Here is a 16,412-nt window from a genome sequence, read left to right on the forward strand (position 1 = left end):
CTTTTAGAACACACTGGACCTTGGGCTACATCTAAATATTTTGGATCAGAACTTCAGCTGGGGTAAAATACCCTTCACACAAAATTATATAACTCACTTATGCTTGAGTTTCAGACTTTCCCCATGCACCTTTACATGGGTAGTAACCTGTAGAATTACACACACATCGTGTGGTATTTGAGACAGAGGGCCTGACTAAACTCAATTCATGTTACACCTATGTAACTCCACTGATGTTAATGGGCTTCTCTATTGGGGAGGCTTGAGTTACACTCTCTGCATCTAGGTGGGAAGGCCAAAGTGGCTTCACGTCATCTTTTCAGCCTCTGCTGTTGGGCCCAGTACCAAAGGGGCTTCTCGGATACCCACCTCCCTGCTGTTGGTGTAGGGGTAATAGCTGTGAGGAAGAAAGGAGACATTTACAGGACTTCCCTTTGTGCCACTGATTCTTGTCTACCATACTGGCCATTTGGGACCACTGGCAGTGTGTGCAACTAAATTATGCCCTGTGCAAAGCTGGCCCAGGTCAGGGGACTATAAAAACTGCCTTTGCATCTCCCCATCTGAGCTGTGCTGCACACTCCAGAGCCGTAACTGCCAAACTGGACCTTGATACCTGTGTGTTGGTCTCGATAAAACCAGACAACAAAAGCTTAATTATGGAGACATTTGTCTACAGAAAGCAGATTATGAACTGTCCACACTCCACACTTTGATACGAAATTATTTGTGACATTGCAGATTACAGCTATCGTAATCCAGAACCTGTGAGCTCTTGTTTGTACTCCACAGGCAAATATAAATGTGTCAGAGTACATCTCTTTTATTTTGGGCTAACATGCTACAAAATTGTCAACAGTTAGCATCTGAATCCCTCTATGCTTCTGTTTCTGTTTCCTCCAGGTCTGGTCCTGCTCATGTTGACAGGAATCTGGTTTTTATTTTGAATCGGAGAAAGAGTGAGCCCTCAAATAATGCTTTTATAAACTATGTTGGCAAGTACAAGGGCTAACTGGAATCTTAGGCAGGCTTTATATTTCAGAAAATAATTTTTAATTTTTTTTTTAAAGTTCTGTTTTAGGCACCTATACTAGTGTGAAAATTTGGTGCCCATGAAACTGAAGGGCCGTGGTTCGCTGGCCGCCACTTCCTGCAGCCCCCATTGGCCTGGGACGGTGAACTACGGCCAGTGGGAGCTGTGATTGACTGCACCTGCGGATGCGGCAGGTAAACAAACCAAAGGTGGCCGATCCCTGTTTTAACCCTTCAGTTTCATGGGCACCAAATTTTCACACCAGTATAGGTGCCTAAAACAGAACTTTAAAAAAAAAATTAAAAATTACTTTCTGAAATATAAAGCCTGCCTAAGATTCCAGTTAGCCCTTGTACTTGCCAACACAGTTTATAAACTGTTATATCCAAGGGCTCCATGTGCTATTAGGGGGCAGGAGTTGGCACCCATAGACTGATTTCTGATAGCTGATCCAGTGTAACAATACTCATTATGACAATGATGAAGTCATTTACCTTTTCACTCTACTACCATCAGACCTAGCCTCTTTCATTTAAGAACACAGGCTTTAACTTGACTATGGCTGTTTGCATATGAGCCTGCATGCCCTGTGGGGTTATAAGAATACAGGTTTCAATTTTGAAAACAATGCAACTAAATTAAGGTTCTTTTCTCAGTAAATACACAAAGTTTCAATAATATGAGCAGGATTGTGCTCTTTGGTAAACCAACAAAAGTTTTACACAGGACTTAAGTCCGGCCAAGATTGGACCCAAAGCTGTAGAAATTTTGACAACGGTATTGTGTGCTTAAATTTTCACTACTTAATTATAGGGGGAGATTTTAAGATCACTGGAGAACAAATCATGTTACATGTCATAACATTTAGTCACCATGACATATTTCCTTGAAGTGCACCAGAGGCACCCCATTGTCAGGAATAACATACATGTGAAAATGCCCTCCATGTAAATCTCTGAAGGACTACATACATTCTTTCAGAGGCAGAAGTTTTGACACAAAGTTCTTTCCCTTCAAGAAACGAGTGGGTAGAGTGGTGTGTAGGATAAACAAAGAGAGAGAACCTCAACCAAGAGTAAAAGGCATAAGCTGCTTTGTAGATGTTACTTAGCTACAGCAGTATGCCACATATCTACTCTTAAATAGAAAATGTCTGTTTATTTGCTTAATACACATTTTAATGGACTTGTAAACTTTAAGATCCTGAATTCATTAGTTCAAGGTTTTATCAAAATAAGTAGGAAACATACAGTATGTGCCATCACTCAATGGTCAGTCCGTATTTTTGGTTTTATTCGTTTAATATAGGCTCAAGGAGAGCGCAAAATTGATATTTCTATGTATTTGAGTGTGAGTCTGTGTGTGTATACACACAATGCTGTGCATAGTGCCCCTGATCCTCAGCTTTGGCTAAGGAATGTTCAGTGCATCTCAGGAGGTGGTGGAACGTTGGATTTAAGCCATTTACATGCTCATCCAAACCACAGGCCATTCCGTTGTTTGATTTCTCTCTGGTGCAAATTAGCTGGTCTAATCTGCAACAACTGCCAAGCCCCTCAAGGGGCCATTCCAGTAATGAGGGATTGCTGGGAGAATAGGACACACTGGCCATTCCCTTTTTATCCCCATACACCCCCTACAACAGTGCCGGGAGGGAGGCACCATAGGAGCCACAATAGTGGCTTTATGCTACCAAAGGGTTCCCCTAAGCAGGGAGGACTGATCAGTTGTGAGCAGCACAAAACCGTCCCAACCTGCTATGAGATTAGAGCTATAATATGTTAATGTGAAGACTTTTTCCAAGTAATCTTTGCCATCTGTTGTCTCACACTAATGTTAATGTTAATAATGTATAGGTCTTCTCTTAATATCACAGAGGAAGCAGAATGCTAAACCCTAATATAGAAACAAGAAGAGTTTTAAAAAAAAGAAGAAGCTTATACAACCATATGGGATAGCCTAGGAAAGGGTAATAATAGTGTTTTGGGTTAAAAAAAATTGAAAAAGCAATGCAAATGGCTAACATTGCTATTGCTCCTCCATTGTTTTTTTAGCCTATAAAAACAAGGGTACGCTGAAAAAACAAGGTATGTTTATCTATTTGGTTCACCAGTGCAGTTCATGTAAAGATCATGTTTAAGCGTATGTTAACAGTATAGGTATTACAGGTAGTAGTTATTGCTGGGCAAAAAACTAAAAATCAGTCATTATTGTGTATAAGTTACAGCAGAGCTGAAGTAGTATAATAATGTTACCAGTTCAAGCCAGCAGGATCTTCTCTCTATATTTAACCTTGATTTCCTCAGAGACCAAATATGCAAATCACCAAATGAGATCTGCAATAATGTTGCAATCATAAAGAAGCGGCAAGTTATAGTTCTAAACGGTCAAATCAGCCTTTCCTGTTCATGGAGAACTTCAGTTTAATCCTTTAGTAATAGGATTAATAACAGATTCACCATTCACACCATCCTTTGCACTTTTTGCATGAAACAACTTAGATGTTTCATAGAGGGACAATTAGATTTTTAGTTGGAGTCAAAAACTATGGCAATAAGGCACAAAATCAGCTAAGTAAGGGCTTCCATGCTGAAAATGAACAACTGGAAGATTGCTATCCAAACAATATATGCTGTAACTCCAAGAAGCTAGACATATGAAGTGTGTGGGAGACCCTGTGCTTCTCAACTGAAGGGGAAAAAAAAACAACTTGAGGATAAACAAGTGACAGTAAAAAGAGTAAGTCCCTCTTAATAGAGACTTACCAGAGGATAAACAAGTAAAGAAATACAGAAACTGTGAAGCTCAGAAATGTGTATGCACTTCATGAAATATAACTCCACTAAGAAATGCAAAGCTCTGACAGACTGCCTTTGATTTCTTTTAATAACACTTGAAGGTCAGATACCATAGCTGTTCCTGGAAATCCTAAAAAGATTTCCAACGGATGGTTCTACAAGTTCGAAAGAAATGCCATATACTATATTGTACAACATATATCTATTGACTAAAATATATTAGATTACTTCCTACAGCTGACTCAGACATAGTTGTTATAAAAGGGTTTCATGTTCAAGCAAGCAGCACATAGTAGTCTATGTAAACAGGCTTATAGATACTGGACACAGAACAGCCTCAGGAAGGTCACCGAGGTCAAACTGATTACCGCCTCTAGCTTTGGCAAGCTCAGAGCTCAGCTGGGTTACCCAAGTTCACAACAAGCTATTGACATTCAGCTGCATTGCTTACTCATTACCAGATCAGCAGGGGACTGTCTGGGTCTAAAGTTAACCCTTTTTATGCCATGATTTTTTTTTAAAGGAACACACTTTAAGGTGCTTACAGCACTACTGTGTATGTTTATTCAGAGGCCAGTGCTGAAGAGAAAGCAGCAAACTGTCTACATTGTAAGTAGCAACATAATTTTTCCCTTCAGTTTTGGCTCATAAGTCACACAATCACTTCCAGGTGAAAGTCTGAAACAAGAATGCAGGCGACAAATATAACAGCATTTTAAAAACAAAATTAAAAATTAAAATTAAAGTCATTTTACACTTTCATGTTGAGAAAAGCATGAATATGAGATGCACATTTTAAGCTGAAAGAAAATATCCCATCATGAAGAACAATTTCAGATGATCTTGGGCAAGGGAGCCATTGAGTAATTTAAAAGACCGGGGTCTCAGTGCTGCCCATGTTTTTGCGATATCACAAATCTTGAAGTGTTTTGTGTTTTTCTTAAAGCCTCAACTCCTGATTATGTGAGAATCTCAGTTGTGTTTTGTTTTTTTAAAGTAAGTTTGTAGCCCTGATGGATTCAGAGAGAAAAGCTTGAAAATGTGAACCATAAAGGCTTGAAAACCAGAAGCAAATAACCCCCCCCAACTTATTATTTTTAAATTCATGATTTTAAGTCATTCATAATTATTGGGAGGGAGGGGAGGACTGACTCCTGATTTTTGGATGCTTGAGTTTGGCAGCACTGCATCTACCTTGCATCTACATTGTCTCACTGGTATCATATAAATCCACCTCAAATAATGTTTGTTTTATTCCATACTTCCTAAGAAATAAAAGCAGAATCAAAAGTAATTCTGTAGCCCTGCAATAAAAAAAATGCAATTCCACCTCCCTATCAAGTCAAAGATCTCATCTACAAAGAGAGGCAGGCTGTACCATTTTGTTAGAGCGATGAACAGATAGTCAATAGCAGGTATGTGGAATGATCTTGTTTATTTCAGCTTTCCCTGTAACTGTATTGCATGCCAGATTTCATTTGGAACATTGAAGTCAGAGGAAATGAATTTCACAAAGCTTTAAATATTAGTTCAATTTCATGACATTTTGGTGGTTATTTATATACATCCCAAAGTATGCTAGGTGCTTTACAGACACACACAAGAGACAAGGGCCTTATCCCAGTAGCTTATAATAAAAAATGAAATTGATAAGTAAGCTATGGAAGAAGGAATGCAACAAAAAGACAAGTGAATAAGTTTAGCTTGCATGTGATTAGTGCCATAAGTTATCTTTATTATCACTACTAATTTCTAAAGTCCAAAGAGTGGGAATTAGAGTACATAGGTCACTTCAAAGTATTGTTTCAAGGAGGCATAAGTGAAAGCTTACTGGACTTGGCCAAGGAAGAAGTTCTAGATTTGTAGCACCTCATAGCCCTGGTCTACACTTGGCGCTGAGGTCGAATTTAGCAGCGTTAAATCGATGTAACCTTGCAGCCGTCTACATGACGAAGCCCTTTTTTTCATCTTAAAAGGCTCTTAAAATCGATTTCCTTACTCCACACCCGACAAGGGGATTAGCGCTGAAATCGGTTTTGCTGGGTTGAATTTTGGGTACTGTGGACGCAATTAGATGGTATTGGCCTCCAGGAGCTATCCCAGAGTGCTCCATTGTGACCGCTCTGGACAGCACTCTCAACTCAGATGCACTGACCAGGTAGACAGGAAAAGGCCTGCGAACATTTGAATTTCAATTTCCTGTTTGGCCAGTGTGGCAAGCTGCAGGTACCATGCAGAGCTCATAAGCAGAGGTGACCATGCAGAGCTCATCAGCAGAGGTGACCATGATGGAGTCTCAAAATCACAAAAGAGCTCCAGCATGGCCCGAACAGGAGGTACGGGATCTGATCACTGTATGGGGAGAGGAATCCGTGCTATCAGAATTACGTTCCAGTTTTCGAAATGCCAAAACATTTGTGAAAATCTCCCAGGGCATGAAGGACAGAGGCCATAGGAGGGACCCGAAGTAGTGCCACGTGAAACTTAAGGAGCTGAGGCAAGCCTACCAGAAAACCAGAGAGGCGAACGGCCGCTCCGGGTCAGAGCCCCAAACACGGAAGCAGGTTTCGGGGACGATGAAGACGATGATGAGGAGGCTGTAGATAGCTCACAGCAAACAAGCAGAGAAACCGGTTTTCCTGACAGCCAGGAACTGTTTCTCACCCTGGACTGGGAGCCAGTACCCCCCCGAACCCACCCAAGGCTGCCTCCCGGACCCACCAGGTGGAGAAGGGACCTCTCATGAGTGTACCTTTTAAAATACTATAAAAGGTTTAAAAGCGAGCATGTTTAATGATTAATTTGCCCTGGCATTCGTGGCTCTCCTGGATATACTCCCAAAGCCTTTGCAAAAGGTTTATGGGGAGGGCAGCCTTATTCCATCCACCATGGTAGGACACTTTACCACTCCAGGCCAGTAGCACGTACTCGGGAATCATTGTAGAACAAAGCATTGCAGTGTATGTTTGCTGGCGTTCAAACAACATCCGTTCTTTATCTCTCTGTGTTATCCTCAGGAGAGTGATATCATTCATGGTCACCTGGTTGAAATAGGGTGCTTTTCTTAAGGGGACATTCAGAGGTGCCCGTTCCTGCTGGGCTGTTTGCCTATGGCTGAACAGAAATGTTCCCCGCTGTTAGCCACGCGGTGGGGGGAGGCAAAATGCGACCTTGTAATGAAAGCACATGTGCTATGTATGTAATGTTAACAGCAAGATTTACCGTGAAAGAGTGTACCCATTGTTCTATAAAATGTGTCTTTTCAAATCCCACTGTCCCTTTTTTTTTTCTCCACCAGCTGCATGTGTTTCAAGGATCACAGGATCTTCTCCTTCCCAGAGGCTAGTGAAGATTAGAAGGTGAAAAAAATGCACTTGCGATGAAATGTTCTCTGAGCTCATGCTGTCCTTCCACACTGACAGAGCACAGACGAATGCATGGAGGCAGACAATGTCAGAGTGCGGGAAAGCACAAAATGACCGGGAGGAGAGGTGGCGGAATGAAGAGAGTAAGTGGTGGGCTGAAGAGAGGGCTGAAGCTGAAAGGTGGTGGCAGTGTGATGAGAGGAGGCAGGATTCAATGCTGAGGCTGCTGGAGGATCAAACTAATATGCTCCAGCGTATGGTTGAGCTGCAGGAAAGGCAGCAGGAGCACAGACTGCCACTACAGCCCCTGTGTAACCAACCGTCCTGCTCCCCAAATTCCATAGCCTCCTCACCCAGATGCCCAAGAACGTGGTGGGGGGGCCTCCGGCCACCCAGCCACTCCACCCCAGAGGATTGCTCAAGTAACAGAAGGCTGGCATTCAATAAGATTTAAACTTTTAAAGTGCTGTGTGGCCTTGTCCTTCCCTCCTCCACCACCCCTCCTGGGCTACCTTGATAATTATCCCCCTATTTGTGTGATGAATTAATTAACAATGCATGAATGTGAAGCAACAATGACTTTATTGCCTCTGCAAGCGGTGATTGAAGGGAGGTGGGGAGGGTGGTTAGCTTACAGGGAAGTAGAGTGAACCAAGGGGAGGGGGATTTCATCAAGGAGAAACAAACAGAACATTCACACCGTAGCCTGGCCAGTCATGAAACTGGTTTTCAAAGCTTCTCTGATGCGCACCGCACCCTCCTGTGCTCTTCTAACCACCCTGGTGTCTGGCTGTGCGTAACCAGCAGCCAGGCGATTTGCCTCAACCTCTCACCCTGCCATAAACGTCTCCCCTTTACTCTCACAGATATTGATGAGCACACAGCAAGCAGTAATAACAGTGGGAATATTGGTTTTGCTGAGGTCTAACTGAGTCAGTAAACTGCGCCAGTGTGCTTTTAAACATCCAAATGCACATTCTACCACCATTCTGCACTTGCTCAGCCTGTAGTTGAACAGCTCCTGACTACTCTCCAGGCTGCCTATGTGTGGCTTCATGAGACATGGCATTAAGGGGTAGGCTGGGTCCCCAAGGATAACTATAGGCATTTCAACATCCCCAACGGTTATTTTCTGGTCTGGGAAGAAAGTCCCTTCCTGCAGCTTTTGAAACAGAGCAGAGTTCCTGAAGATGCGAGCGTCATGTACCTTTCCCGGCCATCCCACGTTGATGTTGGTGAAACGTCCCTTGTGATCCACCAGTGCTTGCAGCACTATTGAAAAGTACCCCCTGCGGTTTATGTACTAGCTGGCTTGGTGCTCCAGTGCCAAGATAGGGATATGGGTTCTGTCTATGGCCCCACCACAGTTAGGGAATCCCATTGCAGCAAAGCCATCTACTATGACCTGCACATTTCCTAGGGTCACTATCCTTGATATCAGCAGATCTTTGATTGCGTTGGCTACTTGCATCACAGCAGCCCCCACAGTAGATTTGCCCAATCCAAATTGATTCCTGATCGACCGGTAGCTGTCTGGCGTTGCAAGCTTCCACAGGGTTATTGCCACTCGCTTCTCAACTGTGAGGGCTGCTCTCTTCTTGGTATTCTTGCGCCTCAGGGCAGGGGAAAGCAAGTCACAAAGTTCCATGGAAGTGCCCTTATGCATGCAAAAGTTTCGCAGCCACTGGGAATCGTCCCACACCTGCAACACTATGCGGTCCCACCAATCTGTGTTTGTTTCCCAAGCCCAGAATCGGCGTTCCACCGCATGAACCTGCCCCATTAGCACCATGATGCCCACATTGGCAGGGCCCGTGCTTTGAGAGAAGTCTGTGTCCATGTCCTCATCACTCTCATCACAGTGCTGATGTCGCCTACTCGCCCGGATTCGGTTTGCCAGGTTCTGGTGCTGCATATACTGCTGGATAATGCCTGTGGTGTTTAATGTGCTCCTAATTGCCAAAGTGATCTGAGCGGGCTCCATGCTTGCCGTGGTATGGCGTCTGCACAGAAAAAAGGCGCGGAACGATTGTCTGCTGTTGCCCTGATGGAGGGAGGGGCGACTGATAACATAGCTTACAGGGTTGGCTTACAGGGAATTAAAATCAACAAAGGGGGTGGCTTTGCGAGAAACTGAATGGCCGCCTCAAGGATAGAACTCAAAACTGGGTTTAGCAGGCCGTTGATTTCACAGAGGGAGGGAGGAGAAAATGAATACAAAACAAATCTGGACTATTTCTTGTTTTGAGCCACTTCATCTATCTTTATACATCATGCTGGCAGCAGACTGTGCAGTACGACCGCTAGCCATCGTCACCTCCTGGGTGCTCGGCAGAAGACGTTGCAGTATGACTACTGGCCATCATCTTCTGCTGGCTGCAAATTAAAAGACAGTGCACTGCCGGTAGGACTCAATCGCCAATGACCTGGCTGAGTCACTCCCATGTTTGCCCAGGTGCCCGGTTAAAAGAGCACCCAGGTCTACATCGACGATGGCTACCAGTCATACTGCACTGTCTGCTGCCAAAAGGCAATAAACTGCTGCTGTGTAGCAATGCAGTACCATGTCCGCCAGCACCCAGGAGACATATGGTGACGGTTAGCTGATCGGGCTCCATGCTTGCCGTGGTATGGTGTCTGCACAGGTAACTCAAGAAAAAAGGTGCAAAAGGATTATTTGCCGTTGCTTTTACAGAGGGAGGGAGAGAATGGGGGCCTGACAATATATACCCAGAACCACCCACGACAATGTTTTAGCCCCATCAGGCACTGGAATTTCTACCCAGAATTCAAATTGCAGATGATACAAAGCTGGGAGGTATTGCCAATTCGGAGAAGGATCGGGATATTATACAGGAGGATCTGGATGACCTTGAAAACTGGAGTAATAGTAATAGGATGAAATTTAATAGTGAGAAGTGTAAGGTTATGCATTTAGGGATTAATAACAAGAATTTTAATTATAAGTTGGGGATGCATCAATTAGAAGTAACGGAAGAGGAGAAGGACCTTGGAGTATTGGTTGATCATAGGATGACTATGAGCTGCCAATGTGATATGGCTGTGAAAAAAAACTAATGCGGTTTTGGGATGCATCAGGAGAGGCATTTCCAGTAGGGATAAGGAGGTTTTAGTACTATTATACAAGACACTGGTGAGACCTCACCTGGAATACTGTGTGCAGTTCTGGTCTCCCATGTTTAAAAAGGATGAATTCAAACTGGAGCAGGTACAGAGAAGGGCTACTAGGATGATCTGAGGAATGGAAAACTAGTCTTATGAAAGGAGAGTTAAGGAGCTTGGCTTGTTTAGCCTAACTAAAAGAAGGTTGAGGGGAGATATGAGTGCTCTCTATAAATATATCAGAGGGATAAATACAGGAGAGGGAGAGGAATTATTTCAGCTCAGCACCAATGTGGACACAAGAACAAATGGGTATAAACTGGCCACCAGGAAGTTTAGACTTGAAATTAGATGAAGGTTTCTAACCATCAGAGGAGTGAAGTTTTGGAATAGCCTTCCAAGGGAAGCAGTGAGGGCAAAAGATCTATCTGGCTTTAAGATTCTACTCGATAAGTTTATGGAGGAGATGGTATGATGGGATAATGGGATTTTGGTAAGTAGCTGATCTTTAAATATTCAGGGTAAATAGGCCTAATCCCCTGAGATGGGATATTAGATGGATGGGATCTGAGTTACCCAGGAAAGAATTTTCTGTAGTATCTGGCTGGTGAATCTTGCCCATATGCTCAGGGTTTAGCTGATTGCCATATTTGGGGTCGGGAAGGAATTTTCCTCCAGGGCAGATTGGAGAGGCCCTGGAGGTTTTTCGCCTTCCTCTGTAGCATGGGGCATGGATGACTTGAGGGAGGCTTCTCTGCTCTTTGAAGTCTTTAAACCATGATTTGAGGACTTCAATAGCTCAGACATAGGGGAGGTTTTTCGTAGGAGTGGGTGGGTGAGATTCTGTGGCCTGCACTGTGCAGGAGGTCGGACTAGATGATCAGAATGGTCCCTTCTGACCTTAGTATCTATGAATCTATAAATGGGCAGTGGAGACTGCGGGAACTGTGGGATAGCTACCCACAGTGCAAAGCTCCGGAAGTCAACTGTTGCCTTGGTACTGTGGACACAGTCTGCCGACTACATGCACTTAGAGCATTTGTGTGGGGACACACACACTCGACTGTATAAAAATGCTTTCTACAAAACTGACTTCTATAAATTCGACCTAATTTCGTAGTGTAGACATACCCATAGAATATAAGGACATGAAAGAGGGAGAAGAACACAAAAAGACACAAAATCTCTCCAGCGCATCATCAAGGATCTACAACCTATCCTGAAGGACAATCTCTCACTCTCACAGACCACAGGCCAGTCCTCACTTACAGACAGTCCCCCAACCTGAAGCAAATAAATACTCACCAGCAACTACACACCAGACCACAGAAACACTAACCCAAGAACCAATCCCTGTAACAAACCCTGTTGCCAACTCTGTCCACATATCTATTCAAGGGACACCATCATAGGACCTAACCACATCAGCCACACAATCAGGGGCTCATTCACAATGTGATATATGCCATCATGTGCCAGCAATGCCCCTCAGCCATGTACATTGGCCAAACCAGAGTCTCTATGCAAAAGACTAAATGGACACAAATCAGACATCAAGAATTGTAACATTCAAAAACCAGTAGGAGAACACTTCAATCTTCCTGGACACTCAATAATAGACTTAAAAGTGGCCATTCTTCAACAAAAAAAGCTTCAAAAAAGACTTCAACAAGAAACTGCAGAACTGGAATTAATTTGCAAACTTGACACCATCAAATTAGGCCTGAATAAAGACTGAGAGTGGCTGGCTCTCTACCAAAAATAATTTTTCCTCTGCTGATACTCACACCTTCTTGTCAACTGTTGGGAATGGGCCACATCCACCCTAATTTAATTGGCCTCATTAGCACTGACCCCCCACTTGGTAAGGCAACTCCCATCTTTTCATGTGCTGTATATTTATACCTGCTTACTGTATTTTTCACTCCATGCATCTGATGAAGCAGGTTATAGCCCACAAAAGCATATGCCCAAATAAATGTGTTAGTCTTTAAAGTGCCACAAGGACTCCTCATTGTTTTTACTGATACAGACTAACATGGCTACCCCCTCTGAAATCTGTCACAAAGGGGATGGTTATTCAGGTTTGGGCAGAGCAATGGGGAGATGAAATGAAATAGGTGGAGGTATAGGCAAGAACTAAGTAGTCCAGGCCTTGAAGGCAATGATGAAGAACTTAAATTTGATACACGGGTCACAGAAGGGACTTGAAGAGGGACTCGGTATGACCCAAGCAGCAGGTGAAATAGGTGATACTTTGGGTGGACTGAGGTAGAATTGATTAGGATCTCAATAGTTGTTTGCAGAGACAATGAAGATGTTGTAGAGGAAAAATTGTCAAGACTTAGTGGTAGTATCTATGTAGAGGGGAAAAGGAGAAGGGAAGGGAGTTGAAGAGGCGATTTTCACTATTTGTTCAGTTAAATTAGTACTGGCAGAAGGCCATTCAGGAATGTTAGGTTGGATTTGCTTTCATATTTCACAGGAAGCCATGTTGGTTCCAAAATGGAGTTTTATGCCCATGTGAGCTATAGATTTATTTTCCCGTTCTTTTATTTCTCTTCGGAAGTGGTAAACAATTTCTGGATAGAACTGGTTTTTACCGCCTTTTCCACAGGGTTTCCCAGAAAGTGTTTTCTGTTCCTTTTACAGGGTTTCCTGGGCCAGATTATATAAGTCTGCCTCGAGCACTGCTCAGCTGCTGTCCATATGAGTGGCAGCCAGTGATGGTCATGGGCCACGGGTTTTACCTGCAGGCATTTGTCCATCTTAGTGATAGAAGGGATAGGGATTTTCCTGCAACAGCTTCCTCACATGCAAGAAAGAGAGAAGGAAGAGACATGATACAACACTTACCCATTGTCATCATCCGCTGCCATTCTCCTGGACACAACACCTGCTTTGCCCGTGGTCTCAAGGAAACATTAAGGGATTCCTTGGAGATCCTCTCCAAAGGCTTACCATTAGCCAGAGGATTGAGGTCCCAAGCATTGGCTGTCGTTTTGATCTGGGAAGAGGGTTTTTTATATATCTATATCTGTTTTAGTGTTGAGTTTGGAGGTAATCACTGTATTGCATCATGTGGGGATGAGGTGGATGAGGCTTTCTTCCGGCAACTCACGGAAGCTACTAGATCGCATGCCCTGATTCTCATGGGTGACTTTAATTTTCCTGATATCTGCTGGGAGAGCAATACAGCGGTGCATAGACAATCCAGGAAGTTTTTGGAAAGCGTAGGGGACAATTTCCTGGTGCAAGTGCTAGGGGAGCCAACTAGGGGGAGCGCTTTTCTTGACCTGCTGCTCACAAACCGGGTAGAATTAGTGGGGGAAGCAAAAGTGGATGGGAATCTGGGAGGCAGTGACCATGAGTTGGTTGAGTTCAGGATCCTGACGCAGGGAAGAAAGGTAAGCAGCAGGATACGGACCCTGGACTTCAGGAAAGCAGACTTTGACTCCCTCAGGGAACAGATGGCCAGGATCCCCTGGGGGACTAACATGAAAGGGAAGGGAGTCCAGGAGAGCTGGCTGTATTTCAAGGAATCCCTGTTGAGGTTACAGGGACAAACCATCCCGATGAGTCGAAAGAATAGTAAATATGGCAGGCGACCAGCTTGGCTTAATGGTGAAATCCTAGCGGATCTTAAACATAAAAAGAAGCTTACAAGAAGTGGAAGGTTGGACATATGACCAGGGAAGAGTATAAAAATATTGCTCGGGCATGTAGGAAAGATATCAGGAGGGCCAAATCGCACCTGGAGCTGCAGCTAGCAAGAGATGTCAAGAGTAACAAGAAGGGTTTCTTCAGGTATGTTGGCAACAAGAAGAAAGCCAAGGAAAGTGTGGGCCCCTTACTGAATGAGGGAGGCAAGCTAGTGACAGAGGATGTGGAAAAAGCTAATGTACTCAATGCTTTTTTTGCCTCTGTTTTCACTAACAAGGTCAGCTCCCAGACTGCTGTGCTGGGCAACACAAAATGGGGAAGAGATGGCCAGCCCTCTGTAGAGATAGAGGTGGTTAGGGACTATTTAGAAAAGTTGGACGTGCACAAGTCCATGGGGCCGGACGAATTGCATCCGAGAGTGCTGAAGGAATTGGCGGCTGTGATTGCAGAGCCCTTGGCCATTATCTTTGAAAACTCGTGGCGAACGGGGGAAGTCCCGGATGACTGGAAAAAGGCTAATGTAGTGCCCATCTTTAAAAAAGGGAAGAAGGAGGATCCTGGGAACTACAGGCCGGTCAGCCTCACCTCAGTCCCTGGAAAAATCATGGAGCAGGTCCTCAAAGAATCAATCCTGAAGCACTTAGAGGAGAGGAAAGTGATCAGGAACAGTCAGCATGGATTCACCAAGGGAAGGTCATGCCTGACTAATCTAATCGCCTTTTATGATGAGATTACTGGTTCTGTGGATGAAGGGAAAGCAGTGGATGTATTGTTTCTTGACTTTAGCAAAGCTTTTGACTCGGTCTCCCACAGCATTCTTGTCAGCAAGTTAAGGAAGTATGGGCTGGATGAATGCACTATAAGGTGGGTAGAAAGCTGGCTAGATTGTCGGGCTCAACGGGTAGTGATCAATGGCTCCATGTCTAGTTGGCAGCCGGTGTCAAGTGGAGTGCCCCAGGGGTCGGTCCTGGGGCCCGTTTTGTTCAATATCTTCATAAATGATCTGGAGGATGGTGTGGATTGCACTCTCAGCAAATTTGCGGATGATACTAAACTGGGAGGAGTGGTAGATACGCTGGAGGGGAGGGATAGGATACAGAAGGACCTAGACAAATTGGAGGATTGGGCCAAAAGAAATCTAATGAGGTTCAATAAGGATAAATGCAGGGTCCTGCACTTAGGATGGAAGAATCCAATGCACCGCTACAGACTAGGGACCGAATGGCTCGGCAGCAGTTCTGCGGAAAAGGACCTAGGGGTGACAGTGGACGAGAAGCTGGATATGAGTCAGCAGTGTGCCCTTGTTGCCAAGAAGGCCAATGGCATTTTGGGTTGTATAAGTAGGGGCATAGCGAGCAGATCGAGGGACGTGATCGTTCCCCTCTATTCGACACTGGTGAGGCCTCATCTGGAGTACTGTGTCCAGTTTTGGGCCCCACACTACAGGAAGGATGTGGATAAATTGGAAAGAGTACAACGAAGGGCAACAAAAATGATTAGGGGTCTAGAGCACATGACTTATGAGGAGAGGCTGAGGGAGCTGGGATTGTTTAGTCTGCAGAAGAGAAGAATGAGGGGGGATTTGATAGCTGCTTTCAACTACCTGAAAGGGGGTTTCAAAGAGGATGGCTCTAGACTGTTCTCAATGGTAGCAGATGACAGAACGAGGAGTAATGGTCTCAAGTTGCAATGGGGGAGGTTTAGATTGGATATTAGGAAAAACTTTTTCACTAAGAGGGTGGTGAAACACTGGAATGCGTTACCTAGGGAGGTGGTAGAATCTCCTTCCTTAGAGGTTTTTAAGGTCAGGCTTGACAAAGCCCTGGCTGGGATGATTTAACTGGGACTTGGTCCTGCTTTGAGCAGGGGGTTGGACTAGATGACCTTCTGGGGTCCCTTCCAACCCTGATATTCTATGATTCTATGATTCTATGTGCTGTTTATTTCCTTTCTTATTTGCCCCACTCTGTTGTAAACCCTTCAATAGACTTTATTTGATTTTCCCTTTACTGATTGACTCCTCATTATTCAGGGTGGGAGGGGTCTTCTTTGCAAGGATCCATTGATCCTTCCAGATGAGAGACGCTGGATAGGGAGGTCAAACCTAGGGAGACAGAAAGTACAGGGGTCTCTTATCTTAACACACACACACACACTCGTCCTTTGCCTTTCGTCCTTTTTTCCCCCCTCTAACAGGAAGCTATGTCAGAGAGACATCTGGAGATCCAAGTTGTTAGTCTGAACAGGAGGGGAGAAGTGAAGATGAAGAAGTAGACTCATAAGTCATCACTTTAGAAGATGCAGTTAAAGCTCTGAAAACAGATGAGGTTGCCTAAGTATAGACAGCGAAAAAGAGAAGGTAAAGTATAGACAGCTAAAAAGAGGAAGCTCAGAGAGATACTTATGGAGAGTGGGGAGCAGGAGGAGTCC

The sequence above is a fragment of the Dermochelys coriacea genome, chromosome 1 (assembly GCF_009764565.3).
Source record: "Dermochelys coriacea isolate rDerCor1 chromosome 1, rDerCor1.pri.v4, whole genome shotgun sequence".
NCBI classification, from domain to species: Eukaryota; Metazoa; Chordata; order Testudines; family Dermochelyidae; genus Dermochelys; species Dermochelys coriacea.